General features: G+C 27.9%; 1 protein-coding gene across 1 annotated transcript in view; it reads right to left on the minus strand.

Moving 5' to 3' along the window:
• LOC117180549 (collagen alpha-1(I) chain-like) overlaps positions 1-25,039 on the minus strand; it is a 188,524-nt gene that overhangs the window by 161,650 nt on the left and 1,835 nt on the right. The window lies entirely within an intron of this gene.

Here is a 25,039-nt window from a genome sequence, read left to right on the forward strand (position 1 = left end):
ACGCCAATTAGCACAAATGGTAAGTTCCGACAGTGCCTACAAGTGTGCCTACTGGCCGCTAGATGGCAATACCGGTTTCATATGTATACACCTGGTATAAGAAAAGATGAATATTTTCAATCAAAGCAAGTACAAATTCTCAACAAGTCAGTTGAATTTTCGACCAAAAAAACGACTTTTTAAGAAAATAGTTAAATTTTCAACACAAATAATTAAATTTTTAAACAAATACTGAAATTTTGTAACAAATTGTTTAATTTTCAAGCGAAAAAGATGAAACCAACCAAAAATCGACATAATTTAAATTAAATAATTGAATTTTTTTAGATAACTACATTTTCGGCAACAATAACAACATATTTCGAATTTAAAAGAACGAATTTTTGATCTAAAGCGATGAATTTTTAATACAAAAACTGCTTAATTCCACTAAATAAGATAAACTTGCAACAGAATAGTTAAATCCATAACAAAAACAGATTAATTTTAAACCAAAAAGTTAAAAAAGTCTTTAATGCTTTCACGATGATTCATTCTGATAAAAAGGAGTTGAATTTTCAATAAAATAGTTTTACTTTCAGCAAAACGAGGTTAATTTTCAACCGAAATAACAAATTTCGCAACTGAGAAAAATTTGGTTCAGTCAAGAATGACAACAAATTTCAACCAAACTGTGAAATTTTTAAGCCAAAACAGTAAATTTTCTACAAACCAATAAAAAAAATTCAATCCGAAAATATAAATTTCAAAATAAATAAGCTAATTTTCAAAAACATAGTTAAAACTTTCAACCAAAAAATATGATTGTCAACAAATTAGTCGAATTTTTAACCAAATACTTGAAATTTTTGCCTACTACGATTCATAATCAACGAAATAATCAAATTTTCCAACGAAAAAAACAATTAATATTTCTACCAAAAGAAACAAACAAATTTTTAAGAAAATAATTAAACTTTCAATAAATTAGACGACTTTGTAACCAAAAAGATGATTTTTCAACTAGAACGATGAATTTTTCAATCAAACAGACGAATTTTAACCAAATGAAGAACTTTTAGCTATAAAAAGAAAAAAAAGTTCATGCAAATTGATCAGATTTTAAGCCGAAAGACAAATTTTCTGTAAACTGGTTGTAATATCAAAAAAATAGCTGAATTTTCTACCAAAGAAATTAACCTTTACCAATAAAATAAATTTTATTTAGTAGTTGAATTTTTTGGGTAATATACCACAGGGTACCCATCCAGCACCTTAAATCAGCCGTCGGGGGGTCTATTGTTTCGGCCGAGTCGAGCGCTGGCGGTACCGTCTTCTTCAACAAAATGCAAGGTTCGCACTGAGAACCCTACACAGTACCCACCATCGCGATCAACTAGGAAGAGAAAGAGAGACACTAGGAAAAGGAAAGAAACACAGTACAGGAGTACGCATTCAGGCCCGTCATCTTTTTTTGATTGAAAATTGAATAGTTACAAATTTCTTTTTTTCTTTTGATACTTTAATTATTTGTAACTAAAAATATATATTTTTCTTTTGTTCAATTTTTAACCAAAAAGATGAATTTTCAAACCAAGTATGAATTTTGTGCCGCCAAAAAAAACAATTTTTAACAAAATTCAAGAACTCTCAACAAAACAGTTGAATTTTTAACTAAAAAAGATTAATGTTTAAACAAAAAGTTTAATTTTCTACAGAAAAAAACGAATATTTTAAACAAATTCAAGAATTCTGAAGCAGAGAGTTAAAGTTTCAACTAAAAAATACGAAATTTTAAAGCAGAAGATTAATTTACTATAGAAAAGACGAATTTTCACTATAATTCAGCCATTTGAACAAAATTTAAACAAAATTTATCTCGGGGACCTATTAGAGTATACAAAACTATTAGTGGCGACTTGTTTATAGCGGTGACTAGACTAACAGAGTCTGGGTCAATCAGACTCACTTGTTTGAATACATGCAATAAAATGAATTCTTAAATTTTGTTGAAAAATTAAATTTTAAAAACATTAATCTTTTTTAGTTAAAAATTCAACTGTTTGGTTGAGAGTTCTTGAATTTTGTTAAAAATTGTTTTTTTTGCGGCAAAAAATGAATTTTTTTGGTTTGAAAATTAATCTTTTTGGTTAAAAATTGAACAACAAAAGAAAAATATATATTTTTAGTTGCAAGTAATTAAAGTATCAAAAGAAAAAAATAAAGTTGAAGCTATTCAACGTTCAATCAAAAAAGATGACGGGCCTCTGAATATGTAGTCCTGCACTGTGTTTCCTTCCTTTTCCTTTTCCAACCCAGGAAACAAAAATCCATACACTTGTGTTGAATGGGTTAGGAAGGCTTCTGAATTGCGTATTTGTCACTGGAATTCCAGACTGTCGCCGATTCGTTTTTTAAACACTTTTAGTCGTTATTACTTTGTTGACTAACTTATATGCCGCAAAATCCTATACAACATCTATAACTGAAATGGCAAAAGGAATCTAGCAGTCATGCGCATGATTTCTTTGAATCTTTCAATAATTTATAAATTTTTAAAATCGTGTGAAATATGGCAGCCTAACCACAAAAAAGTAGGTCTCATTCAAAGAGAGGGACACCGATTCGATATGAACTTTCTTAAAATGGTCATTGCAATACGTGGCAGATTCAAAGCTGCTTGAGAAAATGACCGATCCACATAGTCGCAAGCCGATTCAATTTTAACTTTGTGAATCTGCAAATAACAGATACTCATTTCACAGAGTCGTCTTTTCAATGGGTTCTTTTTTCATGGGTAGTGTCTCTCTTTCTCTTCTTAGTGTATCGCGATGGTGGGTACTGTGTTGAAGAAGACTGTACCTCTAGCGCTCGACTCGGCCGAAACAATAAACCCCTGGACGGCTGGGTTAAGAGACTGGATGGAAACCCTGTCGTATCTTTTACTCAATTTTTTAATTTAAAAAAATCAATTTTGCACCAAATAGTTCAAATTTCAACCAAAATGATGAATTTTAAATAATCCATGATGAACCATCAATTAGCATAATTTAATTTTTAGTTAAAAAGATTACTTTTCAACCAAAAAGGAACTTTCAATCAAAGAGATGAATTATTCATCTAAAATAATAATAATATAAATTAAATAGTTCAAATTTTAACCCTTTAGTGGAATTTTCAATCAAAAATTTAAATGATGAATAAAAAAAGTATTAGCTGATATTTAAACAAAAAAGGATTTTAATTTTAAAACGGAAGCAGCTGAAATCATAAAACAAAAATTGGAAACTTTTATAAAAAAATATACATGTTGTAGAAAAGTCAAGGGGAAAAGAGTATAGAATCCCTTTTTTATTTTTTAAACATGAGGTGAAAAGGTTAAAAGGGAATTATTGTCTTTTTGTATTATATATTTATTTACAATCGAAGTTTTCTCTTGCAGAAATACATTTTGTGAATTACCATTCCTCTGCTGATGTGTTTTTGTATTTCGGTTTCATCACCGATATACATAATTCTTGTTGTTAAATAATTCTCAGTCATTATCGACGTGTTTCTTTGAAAAGATAGCACAAGGCTAAAAATAATGTTATCCTGCCCCCAGACACGTGATGGAAGTTATTATCAATCAGTAATAAAGACGACGTTCCCCCCAGAACGATAAATTGTATTTTTTTCAAGCTCGAAACGGACAGCTCCCACGCGTGTTTCTGTTTTTTTTGGTTCTTATTTTTCAGAGTTCCGAGTTTACTTGAACATTAAATAGATTCTAGGGTCCGAATTGTATATTAATAGTAAATATATCATTGAGAAATAAAAACGATTTTGTTCGAAATATTTAAATATTTTCACATGATGTCTGAATATAGCTTTTCGTGGCTCGTTTCGGTTTTGTAATCTATTAATAAAGATTAAAAATTGACTGCACCATTAATTTTAAAAATAGAAATGTACAAAAGTGATTTTTGTATGGCAAATTGATTTTTATATATTTTTCTAAACATTATTGATAGGCGAAAGCATTTTAATTGCAAATTATTTTTTAATATTGGCAAATAATTTTGGTTAAAAAATGCGGTCTAGCGGATGTGGATAACCCTGGATTGCATAGCATTGTTCTGGATTACGTAGAATTGTGGTGGATTACTCCACTTGAATGAGATATTTATGAGAAATTTCCAACCAAAAAATGATTACTTTTTAACAAAAATCTTCAAATTTTATAAAAATACATATGAATTTTCACTCAAATAGTTCAATGTTTAACCGAAAACATGAATTATCAACCTAAAAGATTATTTTTCTATAAAACATACGATTTAAAAAAAATACGTGAATTTTTCACTGAGAAAGAAAAATTTTCAACTAATAGTTCAATTTTGAACTAGAAAGGATACATTTTAAACAACAAATGGACTAATTAAATTGTCAATAAAAAAGTAATTTTTAAGTGAAAAAGAACAAATTTACGAAAAAGAATTTAAGTTTTCAATCAAAGGGATGAATTTCAAACTAAAATGATAAACCTTAAATCAAAAAAATTAGTTTTTAACGAAATAAATTAATTTTCCACAAAGTAGTGAGGTTTTTGCCAAGATACACAAATTTTCAACAAAAAACGCAATTGTTGATATTTAAATCCGAACATATTTTTATTTTTGATAAAAAACAGTTGAATTCAACAAAAAAAGTGAATTTTGAATTTTTAACAAAATAGTTAATTTTTTAATTAATCTAATAATTTTAAATTTTTTCGGCGCACCTTACTAGATACTTGTAAGCTTGGGGGTTTAGCGTTTTAAATTTGGGACTGTCTGCTTTAACCACAGGTCATTAACCTTCATAAACTTGGAAAAAATGAATGCTATAGTATTTGGCACTAAATCAGGGAATACAGTGAAGAATGTAAATTTTGGAAGAAGAAACTTGGATACGTTTAAAGCTAACGTGAAAACGGTGCAACCCACCCCTAATTGCTTGGCCGCGAGCCACAGTCGATTCGACTGGAATGAGAGTCCAGGTTGGCGAAGCACGTTCTTGCGGAAGTCTTATGGAAGTCTCACGCACACTTTTTCAGTTTTACAGAGAAACACGCATACAATCGGTTCCCTGAACAAAAATAGGAACGATATAACTTGTCCAAGAATAGAGGGAAAAAGGGATCGAGTTCCAGCGTTTTCGTGAAATTGTGTATGATCTATAATTAAACATTGAGGGGTTAACACGCATCGAGAAAGCAAAGTTCCCTGCATTTTGTTCGGCACTTTTTTCTTCACCTACATTTTTTCGACTGACAGAAAAAATTTCTTTGGTGTCCCTGCTTTTTTTGAAAACAAAAATTCTGCTTTTCTGTGGCAAAGAAGCTGATACACGGAAAGGAGGATAAAAATAAAAACATGGATAGAATTTGATCAATATTATGTCCAATTTTTTGGAGAATTTTTATTGCCTTTTAATAAAATTAATTTAATTTATGAAAATATATAATATATTGGATTTGGTAATCAACTAGTAATCCAGTTAATGCGAACTAATTTAGATAATTGAAGTAATTAATTAATTAACTAATTAACAATAAATTCCCTACGTGTTGAAAATTCCGAATTTAAAGAATTACCGTTTTTTTAATATAATTTTTTTTTGTAAAGAATACAATAATTAAATATTGAAACAATATTTTGAAAAAATTAAACATAAAAGAAGTTCTCGTTGATCAAAATATTTCATTATTGTGCATTTCATGAATAAGTAATATTTGGGAATACTAAAAAATGCCGAAAAATATAATTTCCTACCCTGTACAACTTCCGCAAAAGAAAATTCGCAAAATTATAAAATTGTCGAAATGTGAAAATCCCCAATTTGGAAAACTCCCGAACAATTTATAATTTTACCGAATTTCAAAGTTCTTGAATAATAGTAATGTAAACAAAATTAACAACATTTGTTTAAGAAACATTATTTCTTCATTAAAAATACACAAATGAAATATTTTGATGCAAGAAATTTCTTTAAATGTTTTATTTGAAATTTCTTGTTTGAGAATATCATTATTGTGCTCTTAATGAATATATTAAAGTAATTAAGAAACAAGTATCTTCATTGTTTGAATTCTGAAATTTGACAGTGTCGAATGATGTGTAATTCGACAATTTTCGTTCGGAAATTTACAAATTCAGTAATATTATTAACTGTTTAGAAATCTACCAATTCGGGATTTTTATACTTCGGCAATTTTTGCCACTTAAGAAATTTTCCATTTTAAACATTTTACTTTTTAGAAACTTTAGTGTCGGGAATTTTATTTTTTCGAATTTTTTATCACGGAAAATATATCCTTTCGGGAATTTTTCAGTTTTAGAGTTTTATATTTCGGCTATTTTGTCATTTTCAGAAGTTTCTATTTTAAACAATTTTTTTGAAATTTTTCATTCTCAAAATTTTCATTTTTCGGAATTCTTATTTGGCCCTTTACAGTTCGGAGTTTTTCTGTCGGAAATTTTCAAATTCGGTATTATATAAATCTATTCAGGAATTTTCCAATTTTGGATTTCTATGTTTTGGAAATTTTATTATTTCGGGAATTTTACAGTTTGTAAATTGTCTTTTTTGTGTATTTTACAGTGCCGGGATTCTTATTTTTTTGAATTTTTATGTTTCGGTAATTATGTCCTTTCGGATTTTAAAAAAATCTTTCAGCTCAAGATTCTTATATTTGGGAAATTTTATCACTTCGGAAATGATCTATTTTGAAAATTTCCTTTCTATGATTTTTATAGTGTGCGGAATTTTATTTTTCAGTATTTTTTAGACGACTCTTTACATAATTCGGAAATTTTCTATCTGAAATTTTTCAATTTGGAAATAATATAAAACTATAAGGAATTTTAATATTGGAGAATTTTCAAATTTGGTAATATTATAAACTGTTTGGGAATTTTTCAACGCAGAATTTTTATAGTTTGGTAATTTTGCAATGATGGGAGTTTTCTATTTGGAATATATTATTTTTCGGGGATTTTACTGTAACAGGAATTTTAGTTTTCGGCATATTTCAGTTGTCTCCGTTTTGACACACAGTGGTGGCCCTTATCAGTGAATTTGAATAAATTTGTAATAATTACATCATTTCCTGTGGGAACGCAATTCATAATTAAACATTTTATTTCTTGGTTAATGTCACAGTTTTAAAATCATATGAATTTTTTCGATTTTTTATTTTAATTTTCTTGCTTTTTTTATTAAAACTTACGTGTTCAGTAATTTTTCAAGTGGAAAAGATTTTGAGTATGTAGATTTCGCTTAAAAATCGAAAAAGTTTATAAAGGATAATAATAAGATCTTCGTAACCCACAAGGATAAGGGGAACATTACTGTAATTGTCGATAAGAATGATTATATCAGAAAATGTGAAAGTTTAATTCAGGACAAATCCAATTATGAAGAATTAAATAAAGATCCAACTAGTGGAATTAAGAGGGAGCTAAATTCCACTGTCGGGGATATGATTCAAACCAACATATTGGACCCAGAATTGAGTAAACTTTTGAAAAGTTACAATGGTGTTTCCCCTAAATTCTATGGGCTAACGAAGGTACATAAACAAAATACACCTATGAGACCTGTCACATGCTGTATAGGATCACCTTTATATAATTTATCCAAATTTTTAAGTTTAGCTATTCAAAAAACTTTAGGAAATACCAATACATTCATAAAAGATAGTTTTGATTTTATACATGAAATTTATAAGATTAAAGATATCCCGGATGATTTTGAGATCCTGTCTCTCGATGTCACGTCATTATTGACAAACATCTCTCACAAACTTATTATTGCGAGTCTAAAAAAGAGATGCTCACAAATAACCACACGTACGATTCTTCCGCAAGGTTCTTTTATTAAACTTCTGAAATTATGTTTAGAAAATGCATATTTAGTTTTCAATAACAGGTTTTACAAACAAATTTTTGGGGTACCGACGGGTTCTCCTCTTTCTGCATCTGTTGCTAATTTAGTCATGGAAGATCTTGAAAGCTGTGTGCTCAAAACCATTCCATACGAGGTGAAATTTTTCTTTAGATACGTAGATGATATTTTGACTTGTGTGCACAAAAATAACATCAATGATTTGTTAATAAAATTTAACAAATTTAACACAAGGCTTAATTTCACTAAAGAGAGGGAAAAAGATAGAAGTATAAGCTTTTTAGACTCTCTAGTAAAGAGAGAAAATGGCAAATTGATTACGGATTGGTATAGGAAGCCATATTGGTCGGGGAGATATTTAAATTTCAGCACTTTTACTCCCATTGAATATAAAATACGTGTAGTTAACTCTTTGGCCGATAGAGCAGATATGCTTTCTAAACACGAATTTAGGGATAAAAACTTAAATCTGGTTAAAAGAACTTTAATGGAGAATGACTAGCCTCAAAATTTTGTTACAAAATTTATGAACAAAAGGTTGGATAATATTGATAATCGAAACAATAGTACCATCGATAACAATGTGAACATTGAATTTAACGGCAATGAAACCACACAATTTTTGAATTTACCTTATATTGCATCATACAGTAACAAATTGAAAAACGTCTTTAGAAAATTGGATTTTAAGGTCGTTCTACGCTCCGATCAGGATAATCTTAAATGCTTCATGAATGGAAAGGATCCCTTGAGAAAGGGTCTTAGAGCACACACAATCTATTGTGTGAAATGCAAAAGTTGTAAAGGGGTTTATATTGGGCAATCTGAAAGAAACATCGATACAAGGATAAATGAACACAAGAACGACTGTAAGCATGGTGACAGAAGCTCTGCATTAGTTTATCATTCTCATACGAAGCAACATCATTTTCACTTCGGTAATATTAAGATTTTAGGTATCGAGACGAACAAAAGGCAAGGACTTTTTTGAGAAATATTTCATATATCAAAGAACAAATTTTTTGTCAACAAAATAACTGACATAGAAGGTCTTAGCAATATATATTTGAATTTGATTAATAATACCAATTATTGTTGAATTTACGACATAATTTTATGCTATTATAGTTTATTTTAACTAATTACTTTGAAAAACAGATATTTAATTTTTTACACAACAGATACAGTTCTTAACTGAAACAATTGTTTTTACAAAATTTAAAAAATATTATATACAATATTTCTAATCTGTACCCTCGATAAGATGATAAGAAAGAGTCCGATCGTCTATCACTCTGTGACGTCAAATGCGCAATATACACACAGCGGACTATTTGACTGATACTCAACTTGTTTATATAACCGTTTTGCTTTAAACGAAATTATTACTCCATTTTCTTGAAATGTCGTCCCTGCGATCAGACAGATGGATTTCTGCGAAATTCAGGATGTCCATTATCGCATTGAGTCGTGTGCGATAAACTCTGCGTGGTTCAGTAAATTTAGCATTTTTCAAAGTTTCTGAGAATGAAGAACTGAGAATGAATGAGATCAATTGCGAGGAAGGGTTATCATCAAACGGGCTTATAAACAAAATACCTAGCCCACAATCATGGGATCCCAAAAAGTCTTATCAATTCTCAAAAGCTGCTGAATGTATTCATTCATAAAATGACAATTATATTACGCACATTCCTCTACTATATAATTTGATTGTGGTGAGCGATGACTGACTGCAATACAAGATATAATGAAACCATTTCACATATTAGCCAGAACATTTTGTCACGAATTTTAATATCATGGTAATTATGTTATCAGAAAAAAATATTTAGAGCATGGGTGGAAAAGTTTATAAACTATAAGTTGAATTATCGTCTCAAGGTCATCTCAAGGTTATTTTTAGTTTTAATAATTTTTTCATTTTTTAAGTTGAATTTTTTTCACTTTTTTGCAATTTTTTACCCTTTTTATGTCTATATAGCGACATAAGAGGTCCTATCCAAGAGGAATGAATATAAAACCAAGAAAGATGACTTTTATGCTATGAAACACGAATATTCAATGCAAAATTAAAATTTTGAATTAAAAATATCAGTTTTTGATGCAAAATGCAATCGTTAAATTTTAAGATTGACAAACTAATTTTTTTTTTAAACAAAACTTTTTAAGCCAATAATTGAATTCTCAAATTATAAAGGAAAAATATTCAACCAAAAAAGAAATAATTACATTTTTAGATGAAAAAAAAAGAAAAATGTCAGAAAAAATAAGTTTAAATTCAACTAAAATAGTTTATTGTTTGAATATTTGTATTGTAAAAAAAGTATTTAAAAAAAGTTAGTTTTTAAAAAAATAATTGAATTTTCAATTAAGCAAATGTATTTAAAAAAAAAATTATACTAAAAATTAAATTTTGAATAAAGAAGTTAATTTTCAACCAAATAGTCGAATGTTCAACTAAAAAAGATCAAGTTTCAGCCATATAACGTTTTGCTTTTTAGGTGTTTTAGACTATTCTACAATGATTGAGACATACATCCAATGTAATTTTTTCTGAACATCCTGACAACATTTGTAGACGTGTTTTTTTTTAGTCTACTTTTGTACTGTTGGCATAGTGCCGTCCTGGTCGTGCAGCCAACTTTCTGCCAGTACTGGGCGAACAGTTGGCTGTCTGTACTGGTGGGCAGTACTGGGTCAGTACTGCGCCGGTGGTGAACTACGACACACTACCGACATTTCCACCTGGGCATAAAGATCAATTCGCAAATAGAAATGAAAAAAAAACATTTCTAGTGAAGAAAAGTAATTAGCAATAAAAATTTGTTTGTTTGAAAAAAATATTTCAATCAACCAAAAAGATGAATTTTCAACAAGAATCATTAATCTTAAAAAATTAAATTTTCAAGAAACGAGTTTAACATTCAAACAAAGATTTGACTTTTTTACCAAAAAGTTTATTTTTCAACCATAAAGAATAATGTTCTATTAAGAAGGAAGTTATGAACAAAAAATATAAATTTTCAACCCAATACTAAATTAATTTTCAAATAAATGAAAAAACTCTTAACTTACTAACTGTAAATTAAACTATTTTAAATCAAAAAATATGAATTATCAACTATAAAGGATAAATTTACCAGTAAAAATAGAATATTACATTTTAACCAAATATCTTAATTTTCTACTCAAAAAGGCGATATTTGAGAAGCCAGTTGAACTTTTATAAAAAAAAAGTTAATCTAATCCAATGACAATTACAAACCAAAAGGATGACTCTTCTGCCAAAATTATTTGGATTTTCTTATTGTCTAGTATTACTTCAATGCGTATTTACGCGAAAAAATGAGACAACCGGAAGATGGGGAATTTATTAACAAAGGGAGAAAGTGGTGAATAGGGGAAAATAAAACTAAATCTAATATATTGCATTTTATAACTCGATAAACATTTTTATATATATTTTTCACTATTAGGGAGTTTCTATTATTAGCTAAGCTTTAAGGTTTTATATTTTAAAATTAAAAAATTATACCAGGACAGGAAAGTGTGGCGGCAAATAGTTAATAAAAAGAGTGTCAGTAGAGTGAATGACGCCTGAAACAAAGACCTTGACTACAAATGGACCCAAGTGGGGAATCTTACATAACGACTTCGTGAGGTTCTTCGCCTGGGGTGATTGCTAGAGAGATTGATCAGCAACCTGGGTCGGAGCAGTGTTGCGGAACGAACGTGTTATTTACTTAAATAGCACGAGAATTCTGGATCAATCTGAAAAATCTCTATCCCTTCCACACACTACTCCTTTCCCCTACCGAGTGAGTCACGCCTACCCCGAAAGGGAAATGGCTTAATGGTGGAATAATGATGATAATAATAATAATAATAATAATAATAATAATAATAATAATAATAATAAATCCCCTGGTCATAACAAATTGCCGTTCATTTCCCGGTTTCCGGGTCCAGGCGCCACTCGGAATTATAAAAATTACAAAAAATCTTCCTACTTTTTTAAGTGTTTCTTTTTTCAATGGGTTTAAATTGGCCCTCTTGAATGTTTTTTTGCTTCTTTTGTAAACATAGGATGATTGAAATTAGCACCGTTTAGCATTCTCCTCTTCAATTATAGAAAAATTTTAAACTGCCGTGAACGGACACTAAAAAATTGAATAAAATCTTACCCAGGTGTAAATGTCGATAGTGTGCCGGAGTTTACCACCGGCGCAGTACTGGCCCAGTACTGTCCACCAGTACAGACAGCTGGTGGTTCGCCCAGTACTGGCAGAACGTTGGCTGCACGACCGAGGCGACACTATGCCAGTAGTACAAAAGTAGACTAAACAAAAACACGTCTACAAATGATGCCAGGGTGTTTTGAAATGTCGAGAAATTGACTATACAATTAAAAGAAAATGAAAAATTTTAAATGTTCAGAAAAAATTACATTGGATGTATGTCTTCATCGTTGTAGAATAGTCTAAAACACCTAAAAACCAAAACGTTACACGAAGGTTTAAAGAAAATTGTTGTTAAAAAAATGGTTGCGCAACGTGGTAAAATTTCTAAGTTCCGTTGATATAAATTTTAAATGCTCATTAAATGTTGTTATCAGAACTTTTAAAATGGTCTAAAACGCGAAAAAATAAAATATTTCACGAAGAAAAATTGTAGTCGATTCAAATTATTTATTTAATATTTATTTCATTGATATTCCTGTTAGAAGTTCGTGTATTTTATATTCAAATAACGTCGTATAATAATAAATAATTAGAAAAAGAGAGCTCAAAATTTGGTACTTGAACTTTTCTGAACTGTAGCTTTTGAGGATGGCTTTTTCACCAAGTTTTAACTTGTTGGCTTAGCGCAGTGGTTAGCACTCTTGACTGCTAGGCGATAGATTTAGGTGGTATAGATATGTAGGTTCCGGGTCCCCCTTAGCGTTAGAAATTTTATTTGTAATATAATATTTAAAAATGTAATAAATGTATTCATTCTCAGCAGTGCTATTAACAAGTATTGACAAAATAGTCGCAGTCAATTATTATTTATTTTTTAAATACATTTTTCCGTTATATCTTTAGATTATAAAAATAGTGGGTGTTAAAATTAAACAAATAGTTCCAAAATTATATTTTTGTAATTAAAAATTATGTTTAGACGATATGCAGTCGTATGATGATGAATGAATGGTCTTTAAAACAATTAAATAATTTTTTATCATTTTTAAAGTTAACTCGGGCATGTTCGTACGCCAGCGGTTTGCCAGTACTGCGCCAGTGCTGGTACGCCAGTACCGCCAAGCATTGCAAACCAGTACTGGGCCGGTGGTGTATTTCGACCTGGTTAATTTTATACCAGGTAATTTTTTTTAGATGTGAAAAGAATTTGTGTTGAATTTTTGCCGAAGCCTTTTTGAAAAAATCGGTCTTCAGTAAATTTGCTAATAATAGATCTCACACCAAGTGGATAATTGATACGTTTATTTAGTCATGACATTTTTAGAGCTATAATTTAAAATATTGAAATATAAACAGAAGATAAATGCCTGTAAAATTTCTATTTTTTATAGGTAAATTTCCAACTTTCAAAAACAAATTTTCCACCGAATGGGTGCATTCTAAAACAAATAGTCCAATTTTCAACCTAAAAAAACTATTTTTTAGAAGACAGTTGCATTTTGAACCTGGAACTTTTCTACAAAAAAATATGAAGTTGCAATCCAAAAAGACGAAGTTTCAATAAAACAGTTGAATTTTCGAATAAAAAAGATAAATTTTTAACATATTAATTAAATTTTTAACAAAATAGTTCAAGTATCAATGAAAAAAAAGATAATCTTCAACCAAATGGTAAAATAACAAAAAAAAGGTTAAACTTCAACCAGCAACAGTTGGAACATCAGCTAAATAGTTGCATTTAAAATTTAAAAGTACATATTTTCTATCGAAGAAGAATTTTCCACAATAAATATGAAGTTTTAACACAATAATTGATTTTTCAACAAAAATGTTAAATTTTCAACACAACTGATGAATCTTTACCTAAAAAAGTGAATTTTGAGCAAAGAAGCTCATCTTTCATCCATGCAGTTGAATTTTCAATTGAAGAAAAATAATTATCATTGAAAAATATAATAGTAGATATTTTAACCAAGAAATATTTTAATTTTCAATAAAAAAAGTTGAATTTAATAAAAATGTACGATTTTTCAACAAGAGAGTTAAATTTCCAACCAGGAAAGATTTTTTAGTCATGTGAGAAAAATAATTTTAACTAAATTGGTTCATTTTTACCACAGAAAAACAGAAGATAAACTTTACATCGATTTCCGATGAAAGATTCTCTGCAACAAAAAATAACTTCACAGGATAAACTTTACATAAATATCGGTTAAACTTTCTTTTGTTATTCAATGATAAACACATGTTTTTTGAAAGACGCGAAGTTGGCTTAACAAAACTTTATCGCTCTAAAAAATTTCTTGCAACAAATTTTATTCTTGGTTTTTTCTGTGAAATCAAAAAGACCAATTCTCTAGAAAACAGTCGAATTTCAAACCCTAAAATATGAATTTTCAACTAATAACTTAATTTTTAACAGAAATGTTGACTGTTTTTCGAAAATAATAAAATTTTCAACCCAAAAAGACGAATTTTTAATAAAACAGTTTAATTATTGCGTCAGGTCATCGGATTTTTATCTAAATATGATTATTTTTTAACGTAAAATGGAGTCGAAAAATTTGTAATAGAAAAAATGCTTTTTGAACCTAAAAATATTAATTTAAAAAAATGTTAAATTTGCAACTGAATGGACGGATCTTCAACTAAAGTTCTGTATGCTAAATAAACGAATTTTTATTTAACGAGTTCAGCCATGTAATTTAATTTTAAATGAAAACGATGAATTTTCAAAGAAAAATTCCACTTTTTTAGTTTCAAATTTAACTATTCTACTAAAAATTGTTTCTCTTTGGCCGAGAATTAAACTATTCTGTTGAACATTCTTTTTTTTATAAAAAATAATTTTACGAACGGAAATTTCAAATATTCCATTATTAGATCATTTATATTTTTCAGTAAAATATTTCTTTTTTTTTTGAAAATTTAACTATTTTGTTTAAAATGCGTTTTTTTATTTAAATTAATTTTTTTAACTAAAAATGTAACTACTCAAGTCAGGATTTTAAATTTATAATTGTTAGTTGAAGATTTAACTATTTGGTTGAAAATCTTTTTTTTTCTATCAGATTAATGTATCCTGTTGAAGATTCGTCTTTTATATTTGTATAACATTATGTTTCTTTGTTAAAAGTTTATAATCACTTTAGTTGAAAATCCCTCCCTTTGTGAGAAAATTCATTTTTTGTTTGTCGTTAAACGTTAATTTTTTAATCTAAAAATGTAACTATTCCATTTTTCATTGCAAATGAATCCTTATTAGTTAAAAATTGAACTGCTAAGTTTAAAATTTAAGTACTTAGTTGAAAATGGCATTACTTTTTGAAATTATTTTGTCGAAGAAACTTCTTTCATTGAAAATTAAATTTTTAAGCTACAAATTTTAGTCCTCGATTTTTAAATTACAAACTCATATTGTTGGTTGAAGATTGACATTTTAGTTAAAAAGTCATTTCTTTTCATTAAAAATTGAACTATATTTCTGAAAGTTCTCTTTTTACTGAAAAGCAATCGTCTCAATTGTGAATTTAACTATTCCATTTTTGATAAAAAATTTATCTTTTTATTTGATAATTAAAATTATTTGATGATGGTCCACATTAAGGTGGTGTACATTTCCTTCTTTGAATTATCAGACATATCTTTCCTAAATGTCCGAATCCACAAAAAAATAAATGAGTTAAAAAAAGGGTATTTAGAGATTTCACTAACCCCATGAAGTTTAACACATATTTCTGTTAAGAAAAAAATACGTTTTTGTACATTTTATTCAGAATTGTCAGTATCAGGTTAATCGAGTTAAAAGGCAAAATTTCTCTTCACGATTAGTTACAGAATACACATTAATAATTGCTTTTTGAATATCATCCCCGTGAATCTCTTTTACAAGGAAAAAAAATCTTGAGGCGAACGAGTGAATCGAGAATAGATTAAACTCAAAGAAAGTGTACGCTTGGATTAGGTAAAAGGTTTAGTTAGAAGAGTTACACATTTAGTTACTTTATGTAAATTGTTCTCGTAAATCAGGAATTTGGACAAAATTGCTAAGTTCGAAAGTTTATTATTTTCGACAGATTATGTATGATTGTATTATCTTAAGATTAGAAAAACAATTTAGTTGTTATAGAAATATATTAACTTACAGTAGCCAATTTTTCGCGAAAATGAATTTCCCTGAAATCCGTGTAATGCATTTGGAGGTCAAGTTTGTTGTTTTTATCGCGTTTCTTGATATTTCAATATAGTTATCGCCTACAATCGAAACAAATGTAAATTATTATTACTGCATCATAAACTCCATTTAATATTAACAATCGCGCACATTTTAAGTGGTAAAAAGCGTTTAATTGTCCAAAGTAAATCTCAACTGTCACTGCTCCCCATTAGACTGTCGCCATTTTATTTCGCTGCTCCCATAATGCACCGGTGCTCTTCCAACCATTCCTTCAGACACCTATTCTTAATATCTCTTTTATATTATAGGTACACTTATCAGGGGTTTGACTATACGATATCCCTGGTATATGGAAAATGGCCAAGGATATTCATTTTCGCTGATCCAGGGATCTTTATAAATTCCTTCGTTCGTTTTCAGCTAAATGTTTGGCTATAATAAGGAATGATATCCCTGTCACAGCTCAATTTTTTTACCGTGTATATATAGGGTTCCAAAAAAATACCGCAAGTGAAAAATTGCGTTAAGAAAGTTTTTGATGTTAGTTATAATTTGTTAAAATTGTATCTAATATATCAAATACTATTTTATACAGGTAATTAGAAGTTTACATAAATTGTTTAAACTATTTATTATTGTTTTTAGCCATTTTTCTTAGAATAGGGTTAGAAAGTTGTGGGTTTTCCGAATTGTTCAACTTACTTTCAATTTTTAAGTTAGAGCTAGATAATATTCAATTAAATCTAACATGTCGATTTTTAACTTAAGGTTTTAATCATTAATGCAAGTGAACAAAAATTATTGTTTCAAAAATGTATTAGTATCGATAACTATATTCTCTTCGGTAATATGCTAGAAAGTTGCGGTTTCTTCTAAAACGTGGACCTTTGCTCTTGGTTTTTAGTTATGAACAAGTAATAAATAAACAATAGAGAAAATAATTTTTATAAACATTCTTTTTCTATATAGATCATATTAAACGTAATTTTTTCTTGAAGAAGTTACTTTTTGTTCTTAACTGAAAGGTGAAAGAAAATGTGCTTCGACAATTTTCTGTTAAATTTTAATGATTGCTACCTTGCTCTAACTGAAAAGTTGAAGATCGGATTAAGAATTCGGAAAATTTATGCGTTAGAAACAATTTGTTTTTACAAAACCGCAAAAGAATAATAATTAGCGCTAAGAACACGAAAAACCGAATTTTTCCTCGAATTTCTCAATTATGGGGTTTTTCGGGAGTCTATAAAACAATCTTATGGGGTTGACGTTAAAGAAATAATTATTTATTTGTATTCTATAGCTAATTGCGAAGAGAAATCTTGAGTTTCAGTTGTATTCACTAAATGGTGACGATGCTGAATAAAATGTACAACAAAATGATCTTTTTTTTCTTATGGGAAATACGTGTTAAGGTTCATGGAGATTGCAGACCTTCTAAAAATAATTTTTTTGTCAAATGTATTTATTTTTGTATGGTTTCGAACAAATTTGAGGACGATATGCTTGAAAATTCGAAGAAGAAAAATGTGGATGCTCCCAAACGATGATTCGCACTATTTGTGAGAATGGAAAAGTTAAATTGGACTTTTGAAGCTGGGTTTGAAAATAGAAATGTCTATTTCCATTGAATACACTTTAACGAGAGCATGTCATTGATCATTAATGAATCATTCACCTGGCGCTGATATAGAGGAATTTTATTCTGTTCATCCAAGCAAGACTGTAAAAAGACGCACGCGAGTGTAAGTTACGCTGCTATAAAAGGGCCGATACATCGTATAACTATGGAAGCGGTTCGCTTTTGCTTCTGCTTTTGTGTACCAATCGTGAAGCAGTCTTCCAATCGGGCGTCGAAGTCGCCCACCGGAACAATTTTCTGCTTGCCTGTCGGGTGACTTCAACGAGTTGTCTCGCGAAAATTCACTAGAAGAGTCTCATTTCGATTTCGAAAACCGTCAAAATCACATTTCCCGCGTTAAACGACCACGCAAAGCTCAAAACTTTTAAATAAACTTACGTAACTTCGTTTTTCTTTGGTTGACCAAGAATCGAATTTTAGAGATTAGTAAAACAATCGAACGCTAGAGAACGACGGAGGGTCTAGGACTTAATATATCTGTTTAATATTTGAAAAAAGATTTTTTAAACCAACATACATTTTTAAAAAATGGCGTAAAAAAATTGTACGAAGATGCTTAAAAAGAATGATGTTCCTTAGAAAACTTTTTTATCAAAAAAAAAAAAAACAAAAAAACAAATACAGAAGGAAATTTTTTTTTAACAGTTCTTTAAGCAACATAATTTTTTTAAGCCATCTTGTGCAATTTTGTTGTATAATCTAGTTTTTTTGAAGTTGATGTGGGTTTAAAAAATGTACAATATGAATCACGTAACTTTATTTGTTTATATACAAATCTACTTTAGAAAATAAAAATAAAAGAATTTAAATGTATTAATTAGTGGCGAAAGGAAAATTCTATGCAAATATGGATGATCATTTTTTAATTTAAGATCTTTTCTTAAGAAATTTCACGTGGTCCAATTTTCATATTTTACTATATTTGGTGGTTTTATCATTAGAAAAATGAATATATTTTGCTGTAATGTTGAGAAGTGGTTTAAAATTTGTAAGGGCACGTCTGTCTGGACTACTTGAGTTTTAATTTTTTTAACAATGCAATTTTATCAATTGTATTTTAGCTATGGTTCTAAAGTCTTCTTCTCATTTACATTCAAAATAAACCATTTATTAAATTGAACTATTTGAACAAAACAAAAAATAAACTGGGCCAGATAGACATGCCCCTTATACATTCACGTGGAAGACTGTCAGATGCTATTATAGCTATTTTCAGTTTGTTATTTTTAATTTTCAAAATCACAATTTTCAGAGGAGGAATTTTAATTCTTAAAATTTTTGTTTTTAAAAGAGAAACTTTAAATAGAACTGATTCTTTATTAAGAAATGCAACAATTTCAATTATATGAATTTATCGAACAATCATTTTTTTAAATTAAAATGATTTAGGTTTCATTTTAAAAGACTAATTTTAAGTTTTAAAGAAATTCGAAAATAATTTAATTCTTCAGAAGATTTAACAAAATTTAAGACGCAATGTAGAGAATACAAATTTTTTAAGAAACCTGGAAAAATTTCAATTAATTTTTTATCTTGAAAAATAATTTTTAAGCCGAAAATGTAAAAATCTGGATAATTTTAAGACTTTTTTAATTTTAAAAGATTAATTTAAGACATTTTTTAAATTATTGAAAATTTGAACGAATCGAATTTTTTAAATAACACAATCTAGGTTTTTGAAGGTTTCGAAATCAAATGTTGCAGCCTTTTAAGGATATTGAAAGGTTTGACGATAATAAAAAATGTGTTCTTAAGGTTGCTGGAAAAGATAAACGTGACACTGTATTTTAAAAAGATAATTCTAAAAGAATATTTAAACAGACTTTAAACCATTTCAAATGATTTCCAAAATTGTCTGTAATTGTCTTCAGCAAGACCTAAATATCTTGAATTTATTATAAAATTTGGTAAAATCCTGTACAATACGAAAACTTTCCCAACAATTTTTATACGTTCTGGACACATCTGAAATCTTCCAAAATTAGTTTGAATTTTGTTAATAAACCTAGGAAAATTATATTTACATAACCTTATGAATTAAAAAAAAATTTAAGCTGAATAATTTATTCGTGATTGTATCCCATTTGGTAGAAATTATATTTTTCTGATAAAAATGCAACTACTTAGTTTAAAATAATTCTATTCTTGTAAAAGATTCAAATATTTAGTTGAAAACTCGGATTTTCTTGAATGAATTAAAACTTTTTTGATTCAAAAAATGTTTTTATTTTTAATCAAAAATGTTGAATTCGAAAAATAAAGAATTTTCAACATAATAGACGAATCCTTAACCAGAATAGGTTAATTTTTTATCAAAAAGTTGAATTTTTAACGAAAAGGGGTTTTATTTCCACCGAAACAGATGCATTTTCAACCAAAAAGACAATTTATTCGATGTTTAGTTGAATATTGATATTTTTTATTTAAAAGTTCAACTGGTTTATTGAACATTTATTTCTTTTGTTTGAAAATTTTACCGTTTTATAGAAAATTTGTTTATTTGACTTTAAAATGCAACAACTTGGTTGAAGTTTTCTTGCACCTTGACTGAAATATCTTTCTTTGTCGAAAATTTAACTCTTGCTGAAAATCGTCTTTTTGCTTTAAAACGTCAAATGCTTTTGTCGAAATTCAATCAATTTTTGCTGAAAATTCCACTTCTTGCTTTAAACTTAAACTAATGTATCAAGAATTTATTTTCTTGGCTTAGGAATAATAATTTTAGTTAAAAATTCAACTTTTTCATTGACAAAGACACTATTTCGTTGAAACTTTTTTTTTTGTAATAAGAAAAATATCTGTTTGGTAGAAATTTCATCTATTTGGTTTGAAATGTACTTTTAAAGATTTAATATTTTCGGGTTAAAAAGTTTAATTGTATTTAGGAAAATTTGTCTCTATTGGGAAAAATTTAAAATCCTAGTCTTATTCAGGTTGATTCAGGTTCATGGGTCAACTTTATATTGGATTGGGTTAAAAATTTCAAATTGTTCCATAAAAAAATCTACAATTTGAGTGAAATTTAGAATACGCCTAAATACCTTCATTATTAATATCTTTTTCTAGACAGATTATTTAAACTAGCGATAAAAAATGATATTAGACTATTGACCTATGAGCTAAAAAATCAGAATAATTACTAAGATCTCTTTTTTCCCCTTAAATGAAGAATTAATCATTTTGGTAATGTATCACAGTTAAGACATATCTTTTAATTCTGAGAAGTAGATCAAACTGAAAAATTGAGCTTTCAACTTTCTTTTAATGTAACAGTAAATTATATATTCGTAATAAAAAAAAACATAGTAAGCTCATTTGCGATACGAGCTTCCTGTAGCATACATGGAAGCCTTTGCAACACCCACATAATATTACAGAGAATAAAGTTTATTTTTCTTCATTCATGACGATTATAATCTACTATATAATTACTAGCTTTTAACGATGTCTGGTATAATAAAAAATAAACATAGGATGTAATTCTTATCGCAAATTGATTCATCTGATCAAACCTTATTACCTATATTCCGTTCTTAACTCTGTTACTTCTGAATGTTCATGTCATTCAAGAGAACCAGAAGATTATTTGAATTTACATATTAATTTTTCAACAACAAGCATGAATTCTAAAAAAAAAATCTTTTAATAAAATAATTGAATTTTAATTAAAAAATTAATTTTTCAATTAAAAATCGAATTATTAAGTTTTCAGTTTAAAAAATTAATTTTTCGCAACAAAAAAACAACAAAATTTCCAACCTATGCTGAATTTTTAACACAATAATTCAACTATTAACCAAGTAGATTTATTCTCGACAAAAAAACATGAATTTTCTACTAAATTAGTGACTATTTAAATGGAATACTTGAGTTTTATAACGAAAAGATATTTTTTCCACCAAAAAAGACGATTTTTCAACGAAATATTAAAATTTTTAATTGGGAACGACAAATGTTTAAGCACATAGTTGATGTTTAATCTAAGAAGATCAATTTTCAATCAAAAATGAAATAGTTAAATTTTCAGTTAAAAAAATTATTTTTCAACCAAGCTGATGAATTTTCAACTAAAATTATCAATCTTTAACTGGAATTGTTGGATTTTAAACAAAATAGATGAATTTTCAACTAACCTGATGAATCTTTAACTGGAATAGTTTAATTTTCATTCGAAAAAAATGAATTTTCAACCAAGAAGATTAATTCCTAGCAAAAAATACGAATTTTAAACAAAATACATGAAGTTTACACTAAAAAAGGTAAATCGTCAACACCAAAAATTGAATAATTAAATTTTGTCAATTTAATGATTAATCATTAACTGAAATAGTTTAATTTCTATAAAAAAATATGAATTTTGAACCAAAAAGTTTAATTTCTAAACAGAAATACGAATTTGCAACAAAATACATCATTTTAAAAATAATATGATCAATTTCAACAAAAAATTGAAAAGCGGAATTTTTAGTTAAAAAATTATAGTTCAACAAAAAAGATGAACTCTGAACTAAAAATGATGAAATATAATGTATATATAATGACGATTTTTTAAGTGAAATAGTTTTAGTTAGAAAAATTAATGTTTACCTAAATAGATGAATTTTTAAATAAAATGATAGTATATATAACTGGAATAGTTCCTTGACTTAAAAAAAATTTCATGATATTCCCAGGTTTTTCCAGGAATATAAAAATTCCCTGAAAATTCCAGGTTTTCACCGTAGGACAGACATTCAGTTTCGCCAAAACTAAATTTTTTAAAATAAAATACATTAATTTTTAACGAAAATGTAAATCTTCAACAAGGTAGTTCAACTTTCAACGAAGTAGTTTCATTTTGCAATAAAAAAGAAGATTTTTTAAACAAAATCTGTACATGAATTTTAAATCTTCCATCCAAATGGAATAGTTAAGTATATAGTTTGAAAAAATTAATTTTCAGTGACAACAAAAACTGAATTTCCAAACATAAAAAGTTTAATTTTTAACCAAAGAAAAGGATTCTGTACTGTAATTTGAATCCTCGACTAAAGAGAGTTGAATTTTTAACAAAGTAGTTTAATTTTTAACCAGTAAATGTACGTGAAGGAACGCTTAAGCTCATTGTGCCTTATATTATATCGCCACAAAACCTTCATTCATGTTTGACATTAATGTAATCAGCAACTGACAATTGTCATCCATCGCTGCTATATACTTAAACTTTATTAAATTTTCAATCTCTAGTTGCTTAATATCCATTTTAATCCGTTTCAATCCATGTAAATCCATCTTCAGCCTTCGCAATCACACCTTATCTTAAATATCAAAATTATAAGAATTTAAACGTTCAGTAGGAAATTCATCTTTTTGGCTTCAAAATTAAACAATTTGTTGCATTCTTTTCTTTCTTAACTAAAAAAAAATTTCTAGGTGGAAAATTCATCTTTCGGTATGAGAATTCATCTCTTTTCGTAAGAATTATATATTTTTTGGTTAAAAATGCAAACTGTTTGAACCAAAAATGATCTATTGTGTTGAAAATTCATGTTTCTATCTGAAAAAATACCTGTTCCATTTTTCCTTGAAGAGTTATCTTTCTTAGTTCAAAATTAGTGTACTTTGTTGAAAGTTATTTCATGTGCAAAATTACCGATGGCATTATTCATTAAAAATTGATTATTTTCGATTGAAAATTCATGTATTTTGTTGGAAATTTGTCTCTTTCAGTGGAAAAGTTATCTTATTGGTTCAAAATTCATCTTTATTGGTTAAAAATTAAACTAGTTGGTTTGGAATATTCTTTTTCTTTCTAAAAAATCTTTTTTTGGTTTGATTCTTTCGTTTAAAATAATTTTTCAATAAAAAAGTTAACTATCCCTTTTTATTGAAAATTTATCCTTTTTACGTGCAATTTCAAGTACTCAGTTCAAAATTGAACTACTTGCAAATTAATACATTTTTTGTTTAGACTGATCATTTTATTTAGAGCTTATCTCTTTTGTTGAAAAATGTATCTTTCTTGGTAAAAAATGTAACTGCTTTGTTAAAAATTCGTCTTTTTGTAAAGAAAAATCTAACTATTTTTTTGAGAATTCACCTTTCTTGGTTTAAGTTTAATGTTTTATTTGATATAATGTGACTATTTAGTTGAAAACTCAATTGTTTTGTTGTAAGATGGCTTTTTTGGATAGAAAATTCGTTGTTTTAAATTAAAAATTCATATTTCTTGGTACAAAAGTTCTTGTTTGAAAATGTATCTTTCTTGCTTTAAAATTAACTATCATCTAAAAACTTTGGATTCTTTGCTTAAAACACAATTTATTAGTTAAAAATCCAATAGTTTTTGATTGAAGTTAAATATTTTTTTTTAAAATTTTAGCATTTGATTGAAAATTCAACTATTTCATTAAAAATTTAACTATTTTGTTGAAAATTCGTCCCCTTTGCTCGAAAGTTTAACTATTTGGTTGTAAATAAAAATGTTTAAAATAAGTACTATTTGTTGTTGTTGAAAATTTATTTTTTTGGGTTTAAAATTCAATTTTATTCTGAAACATTCAACTTTTTAGGTTAAGAATTCAACTATTTATCTCACTCGGAATGCTTATAATATAGAAATTATTTGTTGCTAATGAAATTATCCGACATTAAATACAATATTGAATATAACTCATCTAAATGAAAATTTTAATTATATCTGTGTTATGATTGCATGTTTTTCTAAAAGCGTTTATGAATATGATGCATAATATGTTTTGTACATCATTTATCTGTGTAAAGTTGATGATCCACTCACTATTTCTCAATCTTGGGGTATAATACGGCGTGCAGCTTCCCAGTCGTTTTTGTATTCACGTTTGCTTCACTTGCTCTTTGCTTGCTCTGCATCCGGGGTAAATACATATCTATGACATGCTTATATCAAAAGTCGGATTATCACCAGTCGAGAAAAAAGAAGGAGCATGATGAACGTCAAGTGTTCAAGAGTTTTTGTTTTCTCATGCTTAATCGTGCAATTAATTAATGATGAACTGATTTATTTGCCCCAAAGAAGATCTCGATACATACGCACTTACTATCAAGGATCATATAAATACGGACAGGAAGTTTTAATCAATTAGAAAATAGAAACTCAATCGCATTTCAATT

This window comes from Belonocnema kinseyi, chromosome 9, assembly GCF_010883055.1.
Source record: "Belonocnema kinseyi isolate 2016_QV_RU_SX_M_011 chromosome 9, B_treatae_v1, whole genome shotgun sequence".
NCBI classification, from domain to species: domain Eukaryota; kingdom Metazoa; phylum Arthropoda; class Insecta; order Hymenoptera; family Cynipidae; genus Belonocnema; species Belonocnema kinseyi.